The following is a 19,048-nucleotide window of genomic DNA, read 5'->3' as shown; positions in this document are numbered from 1 at the left end:
GCGGCCAGCCGATACAGAAGGGGAGGGGAGTGCTGCAGCGGCGCCGCTACCAATGACATAGCGCTGCTGCGGCTCAAGTCCTCCTCCCTCCTCCACCTTCTCCACTGCAGCTGCCCGGGATCTCTGCCAGCACGAGGAGCCTGAGAGATGGGAAGTATATAGCTCTCTTTCTCTTTCTGTCTCTCTCTCTTTCTCTCTCCCCTTCTGTCTCTCTCTCTTTTTCTCTCTCTCTCTCTCTCTGGTGTCTGTCTGCCGCAATGTGTAAAAAGGGGGACTGGCTGCTGCAATGTGTAAAAAGGGGGACTGGCTGCCGTAATGTGTAAAAAGGGGGACGCTGTCTGCCATAATGTGTACAAAAAGGGGACGCTGTCTGCCGTAATGTGTAATAAGGGGGACTCTGTCTGCCGTAATGTGTAATAAGGGGTACGTTGTCTGCCGTAACGTGTAAAAAGGGGGACGCTGTCTGCCATAATGTGTAAAAAGGGGGACGCTGTCTGCCGTAATGTGTAATAAGGGGGACGTTGTCTGCCGTAATGTGTAAAAAAGGGGATTCCGTCTGCCGTAATTTGTAATAAGGGGGACTGTCTGCCGTAATGTGTAATAAGGGGGACTGTCTGCCGTAATGTGTAAAAAGGGGGACGTTGTCTGCCGTAATGTGTATAAAAGGGGATGCCGTCTGCCGTAATGTGTAATAAGGGGGACTGTCTGGCGTAATGTGTAATAAGGGGGACGTTGTCTGCCGTAATGTGTAAAAAAGGGGATGCCGTCTGCCGTAATGTATAATAAGGGGGACTCTGTCTGCCGTAATGTGTAATAAGGGGGACTGTCTGCCGTAATGTGTAAAAAGGGGGACGCTGTCTGCCGTAATGTGTAAAAAGGCAGGCCTTCTGCCGTAATTTGTAAAAAGGGGCTCTACCCGGTGTAGTGGCTGTACTGTGCAGCGTAATTTGAATAATGGAGACTACTATGCACCGTAGTATGAATTGGCATTATTTTGTGGCCACGCCCCTTCCCCATGAAGCCACGCCCCTATATATTTTTTTGCGTAGGGGCGGGAGCGCCAATGCCATTTCTTGCACACAGCGCCAAAATACCTAGTTACGGCACTGGCTGTGCTGCGTCTCTTTCGTACTGTAGAAATATGAAGAATGTCCTTATGAACATACTATTATGTTTATATGTATATGCAAAATCCTTATTGTGATGTAAACATATGAGGAACCTGATGAGAAGTAAACAAAACTATGCTTATGCTTTTCTGCCTGACTTCATTGGGTGTGTATAGTTCAATTATGAAACAATTACACCAACCAATCCATACACAAAGGTGCAGAATTCACAATATCATACTACTTAAAACCCAAACGTGGTAGCTTAACACAACCAGAATATTGCTCTGTATTTTACATTTTTTTGCTGCTAACAACCACTATCCCCAAATATATGCGCTAAATTGTAAGCATCAAAAACAAACATGCATGAAAAATCACATCAACCACACAAAGGACAACCCAGAACAACATACAACAACCATAAGTCCATTGAAAATATTTTTTTTTTAAAAATTGCTAAAACACATGACTCACACTTCATTTAAAGACACCAACAACAATTTACTTTTGTATTAAAACACCAGAAAAAGCCCAAGGCCACCTGCTAAATTGACAATACAAAGGATAAAAACATAACTATTTTTTATTTAAACTACATCACCAACACATTAGAAGAATGTACCAACTTACAATCACAATTAGCTAGAAGACATTTCAGACAACTAAGGACAAAGCACAGATGTTTTAATTAAAAATAAACAAAAAAAAATAACTCACCATGCTGCCTTGGGCGATCCGAATCCTGGACATGAGTCGCACCAACCACTTCTGGGGGAATCAGAGTACGCACAGGCTCCTCCCAATCCCGATATGACGCTCGGAAGGGGTGTCCACCCCCTGTTTGGTGGGCTGATTTAGCCTCCTTAGACATCTTAGCCTTGACACGGCGCTTGATGTCGTAGAATTTGCTTACGACACGTGTCCTCGGTCCTCCTCACCACACCCTCACTATTAACTGCCGCAACGACCTTCCCCCACAGAACACTCTTCCTGCGTGAAGAAACCTTTGCAGCATCATGGCCAAACAGCTGTCGATGATGCCTCATCAGCTCCCGCACCAATGCCATATTCTCTGCGTAGCTGAATTTGACATTGCGGCCCGTCTTTGTAGTGGTGCGTGGCTGCGGAGCCACAGCACCATCACTGTCACTATCAGTCGAGGCCACAGCAGCAACCTCCTCCTCCTCCTCACTAACCTCCTCCACCTCACTCACCTCCTCCCTCTCACTCACCTCCTCCACCTCACTCACCTCCTCCACCTCACTCACCACCTCCCTCTCACTCACCTCCTCCACCACACTCACCTCTGACTGGGACATATTCAGGACAAATAACAAATAACACTGAGAAAAAAAACAGTAAACACACTCCTCCACTACCACTACACACCACACACCAACACACACACACACACACACACACACACACACACACACACACACACACTCACAAACAATGACAATAGACGTAAAAAAAAACAAAGACCAAAAACTAGACAGACTTTTAAATAACTACACAACAAGTATGACAAGACTACTTACACACACAGTACAGCACTCAAACCTCCTCAAAACCGCCAAAAACTCCTAACAACTCACCAACTCCAAACACACCTTCCTCTCACCTCTCCACTAGCTAAACCCACGAGGTGCGGACGGTTTGGGGCGGTTTTATAGTAATGAGCACAGACACTCCTCCATCACGAATCAAACCAATCACGGACGAGTGACAAAAAACGAAACGGGAAGACACTGCCGTAACTGAAAAATGGCACATTCGTAAAAAAAACCTGAGAACACGGCCGCAAAACCACAAAATCGGCCGCATTCTACCTTGGAAAAACACGAATGACATCGACATCGAAAAATGGTAATAATCAAAACACGACAGCATAGTAAATGAGGCGTAATAAATTCAAAAAGTTGCAAACTCACACATTCGATGTCATTCGTGATTACACTTTAACCTCATTCAGAAAAATACGAATGTTAGTAAATATACCCCATAGTCTTAACTGTGTGGAGTTTAAATATTCTCACTGTACTCGCGTGGGTTTCCTCTGAGTACTTTGGTTTTCTCCCACACTCCAAAATATACTGGTGCAGTAACTTATTTGGCTCATGCCAAAAAATTAACTGTAGTGTCTAAGGGCCTAATTCAGACCTGATCACAGCAGCAAATTTATTAGCTAATGGGAAAAACCATGTACACTGTGGGGGAAGGGGGGAGGGCAGATATAACATGTGTGTCTGACGTCAATTCCGGGCGAGGACAGACTGAATTGATCACAGTGGCTGAGTAAGTTCTGGGCAATAAAGAAACTGCACAAATATTCTTTGTACTGCCCAGCTGCACATGCGATCGCACACTTGCACTAATAAAATACACCCCCCTGTAGGTGGCGACTATTTGATCGCAGCGCTGCAAAAAATTGCTAGCGAGCGATCAGGTCTGAATTAGGCCCATGGTTTTGCCCATTAGCTAACAAATTTGCTGGTGCAATCCAAAGTCTGTGCATGTACATGTGTTTAGGGCAGACTAGATGGGTGGTCTTCAGTATGCCGACTGACGGGATCCCGGCGCACAGTATACCGGCGCCGGGATCCCGACAGCCGGCATACCGACACTTATTATCCCTCATGGGGGTCCACGACCCCCCTGGAGGGAGAATAAAATAGCATGGCGTGCGTAGCGAGCCCGCAAGGGGCTCATTTGCGCTCGCCACACTGTCGGTAAGCCGGCGGTCGGGCTCCCGGCGCCGGTATGCTGGTCGCCGGGAGCCCGACCGCCGGCATATCGTAGTGGACCCGACTAGATAGGCCACATGGTTCTTATCTGTCATCAATTCTTTGTTTCTATTGTATTGTATTGTATTGGAATGAATCCTGGTGGGACACCAAGGTGAGGAGAGTGACAGCTATCCACTGGGATGGGGGGAATGCTATAATGATTCTTAGGTGACAGAAAGGCTCTGCTCCATTCTCCAAGTCCATGGGACTTCCACTTGGCATCTTATGGGTGTCCAGGATCTGACGTCATGATCTTGTGACCGTCTCCAGTACAGAAATCCAGGGAAGGAGAGAAGGAGCCGCCTTCAACACACTGTAGTTATCTTTGGAATCTCTGCTTTCCCCATTTACAGTTTTGCTGTGTCTTTCGACCCATTCCTTACATACACAGCTCATACTCCACACAGGGTAACATTATTCATGTACAATGCAAAATATTCTTCAATCAAATCAGGGTTATCTAACTGGGCCAGAGTCTACAGCGCTCAGAGCCTAGAAGCGGCGCAACGGCTACGGGAGAGGAGGGGGCCCACACCCGGAGTCTGCACACAGGTCCCCTCCTCTCTAGAGTTGCCCCTGGGTCTGCTATATGTAGTAGGATTTATGAATCTCTACTTTGGAATTACATTGCCTGACTGTGGATAAAGGGATCAGTTACCCCTTACATGTGAGGGCTGACATGGTCTCTAACTGTCTAAAGCTAGCAATGGCTGGTGCTGGTTGCTGACAGACTTTTACTATTACCAGTGGGGTTCAGTGTAAGCAGAAACAGGGCTCTACCTGGTGCAGTCTGAACTCTGAGCACTACACTAGTGCTGGGCTGAACACTGGCTGTTTGAGTCTGTTTGTATGACAGCTGGAAGTCTCTTACTGTCTTCACATCCCTCACCAACAGGCTTACCCAGGGGCCCCAATGGTACAGCTCCCTTTTCCACAGCTCACCGTCAATGCAGCTCTCCGTCACCTGCGTGTCTCTTCACAAGTCTCTCAGCAGGGTTTTCCGGACCTCTCAGCACTCTTTTGCCTGTCAGCAGGGCAGACCAGCAGAGCGTCCCTGCTGCTGTTTCTCCCTATAACCTCAGGGCAGCATCCTCACCTTGTTGTTACCTCAGCACACACACTAGAATCTGGTATCTCCGCCTTCTGCTCTTCCCGCTCTGCACCACCAAATCAGCGGCTTCGATTCCTCCTGCTCTGCAGATCTGCACTTGGGTCCTAGTGCTCCACAAGTTGCTGTCCTTTGGCTGCCGGTGTTGCCTAGCAACCTGACAAAGGGGAAGCTGTTAACCCTTTCAGATGCACTGTGGCAGCTTGTGAGAAGTGAGGGTTCCTTTTAGGGAAAGTTTAGGTGTCTCACCCAGGTTGTCTCCAGTATATGGGTGATGGTACCTATATAGCCACATATATACCCATAAATCCAAGTTAATAGGATATCCATGTCAGAGTGTCACATAAACAGATTTTCCGTCTTAGGACCTCATTCAGTAAGGTTTGCAAATTCTGCTATTTAACAGAATTTGTAATCCTTTGACTCGCATGCTGGGGGCTGCCCATCGCAGGACAAGGCAGTCCAACATGCTACCTGCCGCCCCATCTGCCACCACGCACTAATTTCGATCGTGCCACAATTAGTGCACAGACACAGAAATTAGGGAAGCCTCCTGCAGGTGCAGCCTGACTGCAATGGCAGGACGGCCGCCACCATCTTTTTGATCGAAGCAGCTGCATGTGACGTCACACAGTCACCCCGATAACGCCCACGCCACGCCCTCCGTTCATGGTGCCACGCCTCAGTTTGCCCACCGCTGCCCACACAGCGCTTCATCTCCACAATGGAAATGTAGTGTTGCCGTCCCGCGAACGCCTCTGCCTGTCAATCAGGAAGAGGCATTCGTAATTATTACTGGTCACCCAGTAAATCGGGCGCATACGCAGGACGGGGTGAATGCAAAAATTCCAGTTGGATTGCGATTTGTGACCCAACCTGAATTAATCTCTTAGTCTGGCCCACAATGTGAGAGATCAAACATCTGTGTACACAACCACTTAGGCGGCACATCTACCACACTTCCTCAACACTCCCATAACATGCCCAAAAGACATTCCATTTTCATGTGTTTGAATAGCCACCTACCAGTTTCTGACTAGGAAGGGTAGCAGTTGATTTACTGATGGACACAATACCGATGGTCATAATCCCGAAATCCAGTGACCGACAGTCAAAATACCGACACAGTCAAAATACGGACATTCAGTATGCCAACATGTTCAAAATGCCGACATAGTCAGAATACAGACATTTGAAATGCCGACATACTTTTTACGAAATTTTTGCCAAAAACAGACTTGTTCATGCTTTACCATCCCAGTGGACCTGGAGGGGGAATGCAATAGTGCGCCGGGTGCAGCGTGACCGAAGCATGCGAGGGGACGTGGTACACTTAGACGGTGTCCATGCTGACCTATGTCGACGTTGCCCCCCCAAAAAAGAAAAAAAAGAAAAACTCATGTCGGTATTTTGACATGTTGGAATTTCAAATGTCGGTATTCTGACTATGGCTGCATTTTGAACATGTTGGCATACTGAATGTCCGTATTTTGACTGTGTCAGTATTTTGACCTTGTTGATATTTTGACTGTTGGTCCATGGCTGTCGGGATTATGACCGTCGGTATTGTGTCCATAGGTAAATCATACTGAACCCGCCAAGGAATGCCCAGCACATTTCCAATTCATGTCTGATAAGGGGCATCTCAATTGCATTTCAAGTGCATATACATCGCGGGCCCCTTGTGCAATGAGTTTTTAAGGATTTTCTCACAGTAGAAAAAAAATCGTTCAACTCTGAACAATGGTGGTCATTCCGAGTTGTTCGCTCGCTGCTAATTTTAGCAGAATTGCTAATAGGCTAAAAACCGGCAGTTCTGCGCATGCATATGCACAGCAGGGCGCACGCGCTAAGCAATTTTACACAAAACTATGCTATTTTACTCACGGGCGAACAAAGCTTTTCAGTCGCTCTGTTGATCGGAGAATGATTGACAGAAAGTGGGTGTTTCTGGGTGGTAACTGAGCGTTTTCCAGGAGTGTGCTAAAAAACGCAGGCGTGCCAGCAGAAAACGCAGGAGTGGTTGGAGAAATGGGGGAGTGGCTGGCTGGACGCTGGGCGTGTTTGTGACGTCAAACCAGGAACTAAATGGACTGAGGTGATCGCAATCTAGGAGTAGGTCTGGAGCTACTCAGAAACTGCAAGGAAATACTTAATAGCAGAATTGCTAATCTTTCGTTAGCAATTCCGCTATGCTAAGATACACTCCCAGAGGGCGGCGGCTTTGTGTTTGCATTTCTGCTAAAAGTAGCTAGCGAGTGAACAACTCGGAATGACCACCATTGGCTTTGTGGGACAGCTGAGTGGGGAGACCAGGCTATAACAGGGTGGGCTGGTCATAGCATCTTTCTCATGAAGCTGAGCGGCTCCTATCCTTTGTGACACTACAAGCTGCGGGTGTGGTTCTTACATGGGTTTTTTTTATTCCTTATTTATTACAAGGTTCACGAAAGAACAGGTTCCTATGAATTGAAAACATTTTTAAATTGGTAAAAAGTAGAGATGAGCGCCGGAAATTTTTCGGGTTTTGTGTTTTGGTTTTGGGTTCGGTTCCGCGGCCGTGTTTTGGGTTCGACCGCGTTTTGGCAAAACCTCACCGAATTTTTTTTGTCGGATTCGGGTGTGTTTTGGATTCGGGTGTTTTTTTCAAAAAACCCTAAAAAACAGCTTAAATCATAGAATTTGGGGGTCATTTTGATCCCAAAGTATTATTAACCTCAAAAACCATAATTTCCACTCATTTTCAGTCTATTCTGAATACCTCACACCTCACAATATTATTTTTAGTCCTAAAATTTGCACCGAGGTTGCTGTGTGAGTAAGATAAGCGACCCTAGTGGCCGACACAAACACCGGGCCCATCTAGGAGTGGCACTGCAGTGTCACGCAGGATGTCCCTTCCAAAAAACCCTCCCCAAACAGCACATGACGCAAAGAAAAAAAGAGGCGCAATGAGGTAGCTGACTGTGTGAGTAAGATAAGCGACCCTAGTGGCCGACACAAACACCGGGCCCATCTAGGAGTGGCACTGCAGTGTCACGCAGGATGTCCCTTCCAAAAAACCCTCCCCAAACAGCACATGACGCAAAGAAAAAAAGAGGCGCAATGAGGTAGCTGTGTGAGTAAGATAAGCGACCCTAGTGGCCGACACAAACACCGGGCCCATCTAGGAGTGGCACTGCAGTGTCACGCAGGATGTCCCTTCCAAAAAACCCTCTCCAAACAGCACATGACGCAAAGAAAAAAAGAGGCGCAATGAGGTAGCTGACTGTGTGAGTAAGATAAGCGACCCTAGTGGCCGACACAAACACCGGGCCCATCTAGGAGTGGCACTGCAGTGTCACGCAGGATGTCCCTTCCAAAAAACCCTCCCCAAACAGCACATGACGCAAAGAAAAAAAGAGGCGCAATGAGGTAGCTGTGTGAGTAAGATAAGCGACCCTAGTGGCCGACACAAACACCGGGCCCATCTAGGAGTGGCACTGCAGTGTCACGCAGGATGTCCCTTCCAAAAAACCCTCCCCAAACAGCACATGACGCAAAGAAAAAAAGAGGCGCAATGAGGTAGCTGACTGTGTGAGTAAGATAAGCGACCCTAGTGGCCGACACAAACACCGGGCCCATCTAGGAGTGGCACTGCAGTGTCACGCAGGATGTCCCTTCCAAAAAACCCTCCCCAAACAGCACATGACGCAAAGAAAAAAAGAGGCGCAATGAGGTAGCTGTGTGAGTAAGATAAGCGACCCTAGTGGCCGACACAAATACCGGGCCCATCTAGGAGTGGCACTGCAGTGTCACGCAGGATGTCCCTTCCAAAAAACCCTCTCCAAACAGCACATGACGCAAAGAAAAAAAGAGGCGCAATGAGGTAGCTGACTGTGTGAGTAAGATAAGCGACCCTAGTGGCCGACACAAACACCGGGCCCATCTAGGAGTGGCACTGCAGTGTCACGCAGGATGTCCCTTCCAAAAAACCCTCCCCAAACAGCACATGACGCAAAGAAAAAAAGAGGCGCAATGAGGTAGCTGACTGTGTGAGTAAGATAAGCGACCCTAGTGGCCGACACAAACACCGGGCCCATCTAGGAGTGGCACTGCAGTGTCACGCAGGATGTCCCTTCCAAAAAACCCTCCCCAAACAGCACATGATGCAAAGAAAAAAAGAGGCGCAATGAGGTAGCTGACTGTGTGAGTAAGATAAGCGACCCTAGTGGCCGACACAAACACCGGGCCCATCTAGGAGTGGCACTGCAGTGTCACGCAGGATGGCCCTTCCAAAAAACCCTCCCCAAACAGCACATGACGCAAAGAAAAATAAAAGAAAAAAGAGGTGCAAGATGGAATTGTCCTTGGGCCCTCCCACCCACCCTTATGTTGTATAAACAAAACAGGACATGCACACTTTAATCAACCCATCATTTCAGTGACAGGGTCTGCCACACGACTGTGACTGATATGACGGGTTGGTTTGGACCCCCCCCAAAAAAGAAGCAATTAATCTCTCCTTGCACAAACTGGCTCTACAGAGGCAAGATGTCCACCTCATCATCATCCTCCGATATATCACCGTGTACATCCCCCTCCTCACATATTATCAATTCGTCCCCACTGGAATCCACCATCTCAGCTCCCTGTGTACTTTGTGGAGGCAATTGCTGCTGGTCAATGTCTCCGCGGAGGAATTGATTATAATTCATTTTAATGAACATCATCTTCTCCACATTTTCTGGATGTAACCTCGTACGCCGATTGCTGACAAGGTGAGCGGCGGCACTAAACACTCTTTCGGAGTACACACTTGTGGGAGGGCAACTTAGGTAGAATAAAGACAGTTTGTGCAAGGGCCTCCAAATTGCCTCTTTTTCCTGCCAGTATAAGTACGGACTGTGTGACGTGCCTACTTGGATGCGGTCACTCATATAATCCTCCACCATTCTTTCAATGGGGAGAGAATCATATGCAGTGCCAGTAGACGACATGTCCGTATCCGTAATCGTTGTCAGGTCCTTCAGTCCGGACCAGATGTCAGCCTCAGCAGTCGCTCCAGACTGCCCTGCATCACCGCCAGCGGGTGGGCTCGGAATTCTGAGCCTTTTCCTCGCACCCCCAGTTGCGGGAGAATGTGAAGGAGGAGATGTTGACAGGTCGCGTTCCGCTTGACTTGACAATTTTCTCACCAGCAGGTCTTTCAACCCCAGCAGACTTGTGTCTGCCGGAAAGAGAGATCCAAGGTAGGCTTTAAATCTAGGATCGAGCACGGTGGCCAAAATGTAGTGCTCTGATTTCAACAGATTGACCACCCGTGAATCCTTGTTAAGCGAATTAAGGGCTCCATCCACAAGTCCCACATGCCTAGCGGAATCGCTCCGTGTTAGCTCCTCCTTCAATGTCTCCAGCTTCTTCTGCAAAAGCCTGATGAGGGGAATGACCTGACTCAGGCTGGCAGTGTCTGAACTGACTTCACGTGTGGCAAGTTCAAAGGGCATCAGAACCTTGCACAACGTTGAAATCATTCTCCACTGCGCTTGAGACAGGTGCATTCCACCTCCTATATCGTGCTCAATTGTATAGGCTTGAATGGCCTTTTGCTGCTCCTCCAACCTCTGAAGCATATAGAGGGTTGAATTCCACCTCGTTACCACTTCTTGCTTCAGATGATGGCAGGGCAGGTTCAGTAGTTTTTGGTGGTGCTCCAGTCTTCTGTACGTGGTGCCTGTACGCCGAAAGTGTCCCGCAATTCTTCTGGCCACCGGCAGCATCTCTTGCACGCCCCTGTCGTTTTTTAAAAAATTCTGCACCACCAAATTCAAGGTATGTGCAAAACATGGGACGTGCTGGAATTTGCCCATATTTAATGCACACACAATATTGCTGGCGTTGTCCGATGCCACAAATCCACAGGAGAGTCCAATTGGGGTAAGCCATTCCGCGATGATCTTCCTCAGTTGCCGTAAGAGGTTTTCAGCTGTGTGCGTATTCTGGAAACCGGTGATACAAAGCGTAGCCTGCCTAGGAAAGAGTTGGCGTTTGCGAGATGCTGCTACTGGTGCCGCCGCTGCTGTTCTTGCGGCGGGAGTCCATACATCTACCCAGTGGGCTGTCACAGTCATATAGTCCTGACCCTGCCCTGCTCCACTTGTCCACATGTCCGTGGTTAAGTGGACATTGGGTACAACTGCATTTTTTAGGACACTGGTGAGTCTTTTTCTGACGTCCGTGTACATTCTCGGTATCGCCTGCCTAGAGAAGTGGAACCTAGATGGTATTTGGTAACGGGGGCACACTGCCTCAATATATTGTCTAGTTCCCTGTGAACTAACGGCGGATACCGGACGCACGTCTAACACCAACATAGTTGTCAAGGCCTCAGTTATCCGCTTTGCAGCAGGATGACTGCTGTGATATTTCATCTTCCTCGCAAAGGACTGTTGAACAGTCAATTGCTTACTGGAAGTAGTACAAGTGGGCTTACGACTTCCCCTCTGGGATGACCATCGACTCCCAGCAGCAACAACAGCAGCGCCAGCAGCAGTAGGCGTTACACGCAAGGATGCATCGGAGGAATCCCAGGCAGGAGAGGAATCATCAGAATTGCCAGTGACATGGCCTGCAGGACTATTGGCATTCCTGGGGAAGGAGGAAATTGACACTGAGGGAGTTGGTGGGGTGGTTTGCGTGAGCTTGGTTACAAGAGGAAGGGATTTACTGGTCAGTGGACTGCTTCCGCTGTCGGCCAAAGTTTTTGAACTTGTCACTGACTTATTATGAATGCGCTGCAGGTGACGTATAAGGGAGGATGTTCCGAGGTGGTTAACGTCCTTACCCCTACTTATTACAGCTTGACAAAGGGAACACACGGCTTGACAAATGTTGTCCGCATTTCTGGTGAAATACTTCCACACCGAAGAGCTGATTTTTTTGGTATTTTCACCAGGCATGTCAACGGCCATATTCCTCCCACGGACAACAGGTGTCTCCCCGGGTGCCTGACTTAAACAAACCACCTCACCATCAGAATCCTCCTGGTCAATTTCCTCCCCAGCGCCAGCAACACCCATATCCTCCTCATCCTGGTGTACTTCAACACTGACATCTTCAATCTGACTATCAGGAACTGGACTGCGGGTGCTCCTTCCAGCACTTGCAGGGGGCGTGCAAATGGTGGAAGGCGCATGCTCTTCACGTCCAGTGTTGGGAAGGTCAGGCATCGCAACCGACACAATTGGACTCTCCTTGTGGATTTGGGATTTCGAAGAACGCACAGTTCTTTGCTGTGCTTTTTCCAGCTTGAGTCTTTTCATTTTTCTAGCGAGAGGCTGAGTGCTTCCATCCTCATGTGAAGCTGAACCACTAGCCATGAACATAGGCCAGGGCCTCAGCCGTTCCTTGCCACTCCGTGTGGTAAATGGCATATTGGCAAGTTTACGCTTCTCCTCCGACAATTTTATTTTAGGTTTTGGAGTTCTTTTTTTACTGATATTTGGTGTTTTGGATTTGACATGCTCTGTACTATGACATTGGGCATCGGCCTTGGCAGACGACGTTGCTGGCATTTCATCGTCTCGGCCATGACTAGTGGCAGCAGCTTCAGCACGAGGTGGAAGTGGATCTTGATCTTTCCCTAATTTTGGAACCTCAACATTTTTGTTCTCCATATTTTAATAGGCACAACTAAAAGGCACCTCAGGTAAACAATGGAGATGGATGGATACTAGTATACAATTATGGATGGACTGCCGAGTGCCGACACAGAGGTAGCTACAGCCGTGGACTACCGTACTGTACTGTGTCTGCTGCTAATATAGACTGGTTGATAATGAGATGTAGTATGTATGTATAAAGAAGAAAGAAAAAAAAACCACGGGTAGGTGGTATACAATTATGGACGGACTGCCGAGTGCTGACACAGAGGTAGCTACAGCCGTGGACTACCGTACTGTACTGTGTCTGCTGCTAATATAGACTGGATGATAATGAGATGTAGTATGTATAAAGAAGAAAAAAAAACCACGGGTAGGTGGTATACAATTATGGATGGACTGCCGAGTGCCGACACAGAGGTAGCTACAGCCGTGGACTACCGTACTGTACTGTGTCTGCTGCTAATATAGACTGGTTGATAATGAGATGTAGTATGTATGTATAAAGAAGAAAGAAAAAAAAACCACGGGTAGGTGGTATACAATTATGGACGGACTGCCGAGTGCCGACACAGAGGTAGCTACAGCCGTGGACTACCGTACTGTACTGTGTCTGCTGCTAATATAGACTGGATGATAATGAGATGTAGTATGTATAAAGAAGAAAGAAAAAAAAACCACGGGTAGGTGGTATACAATTATGGACGGACTGCCGAGTGCCGACACAGAGGTAGCTACAGCCATGGACTACCGTACTGTACTGTGTCTGCTGCTAATATAGACTGGATGATAATGAGATGTAGTATGTATAAAGAAGAAAGAAAAAAAAACCACGGGTAGGTGGTATACAATTATGGATGGACTGCCGAGTGCCGACACAGAGGTAGCTACAGCCGTGGACTACCGTACTGTACTGTGTCTGCTGCTAATATAGACTGGATGATAATGAGATGTAGTATGTATAAAGAAGGAAAAAAAAACCACGGGTAGGTGGTATACAATTATGGATGGACTGCCGAGTGCCGACACAGAGGTAGCTACAGCCGTGGACTACCGTACTGTACTGTGTCTGCTGCTAATATAGACTGGATGATAATGAGATGTAGTATGTATAAAGAAGAAAGAAAGAAAAACCACGGGTAGGTGGTATGCAATTATGGACGGATTGCCGAGTGCCGACACAGAGGTAGCTACAGCCGTGGACTACCGTACTGTACTGTGTCTGCTGCTAATATAGACTGGATGATAATGAGATGTAGTATGTATAAAGAAGAAAGAAAAAAAAACCACGGGTAGGTGGTATACAATTATGGACGGATTGCCGAGTACCAACACAGAGGTAGCTACAGCCGTGGACTACCGTACTGTACTGTGTCTGCTGCTAATATAGACTGGATGATAATGAGATGTAGTATGTATAAAGAAGAAAGAAAAAAAAACCACGGGTAGGTGGTATACAATTATGGATGGACTGCCGAGTGCCGACACAGAGGTAGCTACAGCCGTGGACTACCGTACTGTACTGTGTCTGCTGCTAATATAGACTGGATGATAATGAGATGTAGTATGTATAAAGAAGAAAAAAAAACCCACGGGTAGGTGGTATACAATTATGGATGGACTGCCGAGTGCCGACACAGAGGTAGCTACAGCCGTGGACTACCGTACTGTACTGTGTCTGCTGCTAATATAGACTGGATGATAATGAGATGTAGTATGTATAAAGAAGAAAGAAAAAAAAAACCACGGTTAGGTGGTATACAATTATGGATGGACTGCCGAGTGCCGACACAGAGGTAGCTACAGCCGTGAACTACCGTACTGTGTCTGCTGCGACTGGATGATATATAATGATATAAAAAATATATATATATCACTACTGCAGCCGGACAGGTATATATTATATAATGACGGACCTGCTGGACACTGTCTGTCAGCAGAATGAGTTTTTTATAGAATAAAAAAACACCACACAAGTCACACGACGAGTGTTTAACTTTTTCAGGCAATCACAATATAGTATACTATACTGGTGGTCAGTGTGGTCAGGTCACTGGTCAGTCACACTGGCAGTGGCACTCCTGCAGCAAAAGTGTGCACTGTTTAATTTTAATAATATGTACTCCTGGCTCCTGCTATAACCTATAACTGCTCCCCAGTCTCCCCCACAATTAAGCTGTGTGAGCACAGTCAGATATTATACATAGATGATGCAGCACACTGGGCTGAGCACAGATATGGTATGTGACTGAGTCACTGTGTATCGTTTTTTTCAGGCAGAGAACGGATTATATTAAATAATACTGCACTGGTGGTCACTGGTCAGTGGTCAGTCACTAGTAAACTCTGCACTCTCTAGTACTCCTAAGCTCCAGTAAATCAAGTGTCTCTGTCTCAATCTCACTCTCTCTCTTCTAATCTAAATGGAGAGGACGCCAGCCACGTCCTCTCCCTATCAATCTCAATGCACGTGTGAAAATGGCGGCGACGCGCGGCTCCTTATATAGAATCCGAGTCTCGCGATAGAATCCGAGCCTCGCGAGAATCCGACAGCGTCATGATGACGTTCGGGCGCGCTCGGGTTAACCGAGCAAGGCGGGAAGATCCGAGTCGCTCGGATCCGTGTAAAAAAAGCTGAAGTTCGGGCGGGTTCGGATTCCGAGGAACCGAACCCGCTCATCTCTAGTAAAAAGTAGAGATGAGCGGGTTAGTTTCGTTGAGATCCGAACCCCCCCAAACTTCACGTGTTTTTCACGGGTCCGAGGCAGCCTCGGATCTTACCGCCTTGCTCTGTTAACCCGAACAAGGCTGAACGTCATCATCCCGCTGTTGGATTCTCGCGAGATTCGTATTCCATATAAAGCGCCGCGCGTCGACGCCATTTTCACTCGTGCATTGGAGATTGAACGGAGAGGACGTGGCTACGTTCGCTCCCTGAAAAGCTCCATATCTGTGCTCAGTGTGCTGCAAATATCTCTGCTCAGTGTGCTGAAAATATCTGTGCTCAGTGTGTTGCATTGTGGGGACCACCAGTGTATAATAGTAGTACAGTACAGTAGGCCATTGCTGTATCTTGCAGCTCCGTGTCAGACTCAGTTCTAGACAGTATCCTGATCAGTGCTCAATATCTGCTGCATTATTGTGTGACCAGTATACTATATAGTAGTGCAGTGCAGCATTTTGGTGACCACCAGTATAGTACAGTACAATAGGCCATTGCTGTATCTTGCAGCTCCATGTCACTTCAAGTATCCATTCCATATCTGTGCTGCATTGTTGTGAGCAGTATATATATATAGTAGTACAGTGCAGCAATTTGGTGACCAACAGTATATAGTTGTACAGTACAGTAGGCCATTGCTGTATCTTGCAGCTCCGTGTCACTGCAAGTATCCATATCTGTGCTGCATTGTTGTGAGCAGTATATATAGTAGTACAGTGCAGCATTTTGGTGACCAACAGTATGTAGTTGTACAGTACAGTAGGCCATTTCTGTATCTTGCAGCTCTGTGTCACTTCAAGTATCCATATCCATGCTGCATTGTTGTGAGAAGTATACTGTATATAGTAGTACAGTGCAGCATTTGTGACCAACAGTATATAGTTGTACAGTACAGTAGGCCATTTCTGTATCTTGCAGCTCCGTGTCACTTCAAGTATCCATTCAATATATGTGCTGCATTATTGTGAGCAGTATATATAGTAGTACAGTGCAGCATTTTGGTGACCAACAGTATATAGTTGTACAGTACAGTAGGCCATTGCTGTATCTTGCAGCTCCGTGACACTGCAAGTATCCATATCTGTGCTGCATTGTTGTGAGCAGTATATATAGTAGTACAGTGCAGCATTTTGGTGACCAACAGTATATAGTTGTACAGTACAGTAGGCCATTGCTGTATCTTGCAGCTCCATGTCACTTCAAGTATCCATTCCATATCTGTGCTGTATTGCTGTGAGCAGTGTATATATTACAGATTATTATAGTCAATCTGTTGAAATCAGAGCACTACATTTTGGCCACCGTGCTCGATCCTAGGTTTAAAGCCTACGTTGTATCTCTCTTTCCGGCAGACACAAGTCTGCAGAGGTTCAAAGTCCTGCTGGTGAGAAAATTGTCAAGTCAAGCGGAACGTGACCCGTCAACAGCTCCTCCTTCCCATTCTCCCGCAACTGGGGCTGCGAGGAAAAGGATAAGAATTCCGAGCCCACCCGCTGGCAGTGATGCAGGGCAGTCAGGAGAGAGTGCTGACATCTGGTCCGGCCTGAAGGACCTGCCAACGATTACTGACATGTCGTCTACTGTCACTGCATATGATTCTGTCACCATTGAAAGAATGGTGGAGGATTATATGAGTGACCGCATCCAAGTAGGCACGTCAGACAGTCCGTACATATACTGGCAGGAAAAAGAGGCAATTTGGAGGCCCTTGCACAAACTGGCTTTATTTTACCTAAGTTGCCCCCCCTCCAGTGTGTACTCTGAAAGAGTGTTTAGAGCAGCCGGTCACCTTGTCAGCGATCGGCGTACGAGGTTACGTCCACAAAATGTGGAGAAGATGATGTTCATCAAAATGAATTATAATCAATTCCTCCGTGGAGACATTTACCAGCAATTGCCTCCAGAAAGTACACAGGTACCTGTGATGGTGGATTCCAGTGGGGACGAATTAATACTCTGTGAGGAGGGGGATGTACACAGTGAAAGGGGTGAGGAATCGAAGGATGATGATGAGGTCGACATCTTGCCTCTGTAGAGCCAGTTTGAGCAAGGAGAGATTGATTGCTTCTTTTTTTGGTGGGGGCCCAAACCAACCAGTCATTTCAGCCACAGTCGTGTGGCAGACCCTGTGGCTGAAATGATGGGTTCGTTAAAGTGTGCATGTCCTGTTTATACAACATAAGGGTGGGTGAGAGGGCCCAAGGACAATTCCATCTTACACCTCTTTTTTTTAATTTATTTATCTTTGCATCATGAGCTGTTTGGGGCCAATTTTTTAAGTGCCATCCTGTCTGACACTGCAGTGCCACTCCTGGATGGGCCAGGTGTTTGTGCCGCCCACTTGGGTCGCTTAGCTTAGTCATCCAGCGACCTCAGTGCAAATTTTAGGACTAAATATAATATTGTGGGGTGTGAGGTGTTCAGAATAGACTGGAAATGAGTGGAAATTATGGTTATTGAGGTTAATAATACTATAGGATCAAAATTACCCCAAATTCTATTATTTAAGCTGTTTTTGAGGGGTTTTTTTTTTCAAAAAAACACCCGAATCCAAAACACACACGAATCCAACAAAAAATGTTAAGGGAGGTTTTGCCAAAACGCGTCTGAATCCAAAACACGGCCGCGGAACTGAATCCAAAACCAAAACACAAAACCCGAAAAATTTCCGGTGCACATCTCTAGTAAAAAGTTACTAAATAAATGCATAAATTAATTATTTACTTTTTCTAGGTGGCACTACAGATTCCAGTTCACCTTAGATGTCAGGCATCCTGGCACTTGTAGTTCTACAAGTTTCAGCATACTCAAGTAGTTTAGGGCTATCAGTGCTGGTCAAGTGGTGTTGAGAATTTTATCATGGAAATATATTAAATATCTATACACAAAGTAAAAATAATCACAGTGATTTTGATAAACCAAAAATAAAATGTAAGGAGTCTATATTCTATTACAGCATGCTTCTGAGGAAATTGCAGGGTGGCAGTGCGATGTGTCTAGCATATGTCTCCTTTGCAGCCATCCCCTCTTTCAATAAGCTCTTTGATTTAATTGGCACTCTGGTGAGCTCTGTGCTGAATCCTACCTGCCGTGTAACAGCAAAAACTACCATGAGTAATGAGGTTTTGAAATCAGACTGCACATTGGCCCTCATTCCGAGTTGTTCGCTCGGTATTTTTCATCGCATCGCAGTGAAAATCCGCTTAGTACGCATGCGCAAAGTTCGCACTGCGACTGCGTCAAGTAACTTTACTATGAAGAAAGTATTTTTACTCACGGCTTTTTCTTCGCTCCGGCGAACGTAATGTGATTGACAGGAAATGGGTGTTACTGGGCGGAAACACGGCGTTTCAGGGGCGTGTGGCTGAAAACGCTACCGTTTCCGGAAAAAACGCAGGAGTGGCCGGAGAAACGGTGGGAGTGCCTGGGCGAACGCTGGGTGTGTTTGTGACGTCAACCAGGAACGACAAGCACTGAAATGATCGCACAGGCAGAGTAAGTCTGGAGCTACTCTGAAACTGCTAAGTAGTTAGTAATCGCAATATTGCGAATACATCGGTCGCAATTTTAAGAAGCTAAGATTCACACCCAGTAGGCGGCGGCTTAGCGTGTGTAACTCTGCTAAATTCGCCTTGCGACCGATCAACTCGGAATGAGGGCCATTGATTCATTGTTCT

Source organism: Pseudophryne corroboree, chromosome 4 (genome assembly GCF_028390025.1).
Source record: "Pseudophryne corroboree isolate aPseCor3 chromosome 4, aPseCor3.hap2, whole genome shotgun sequence".
In the NCBI taxonomy this organism is placed as follows: domain Eukaryota; kingdom Metazoa; phylum Chordata; class Amphibia; order Anura; family Myobatrachidae; genus Pseudophryne; species Pseudophryne corroboree.
Note: the sequence above shows the minus strand (reverse complement) of the source record.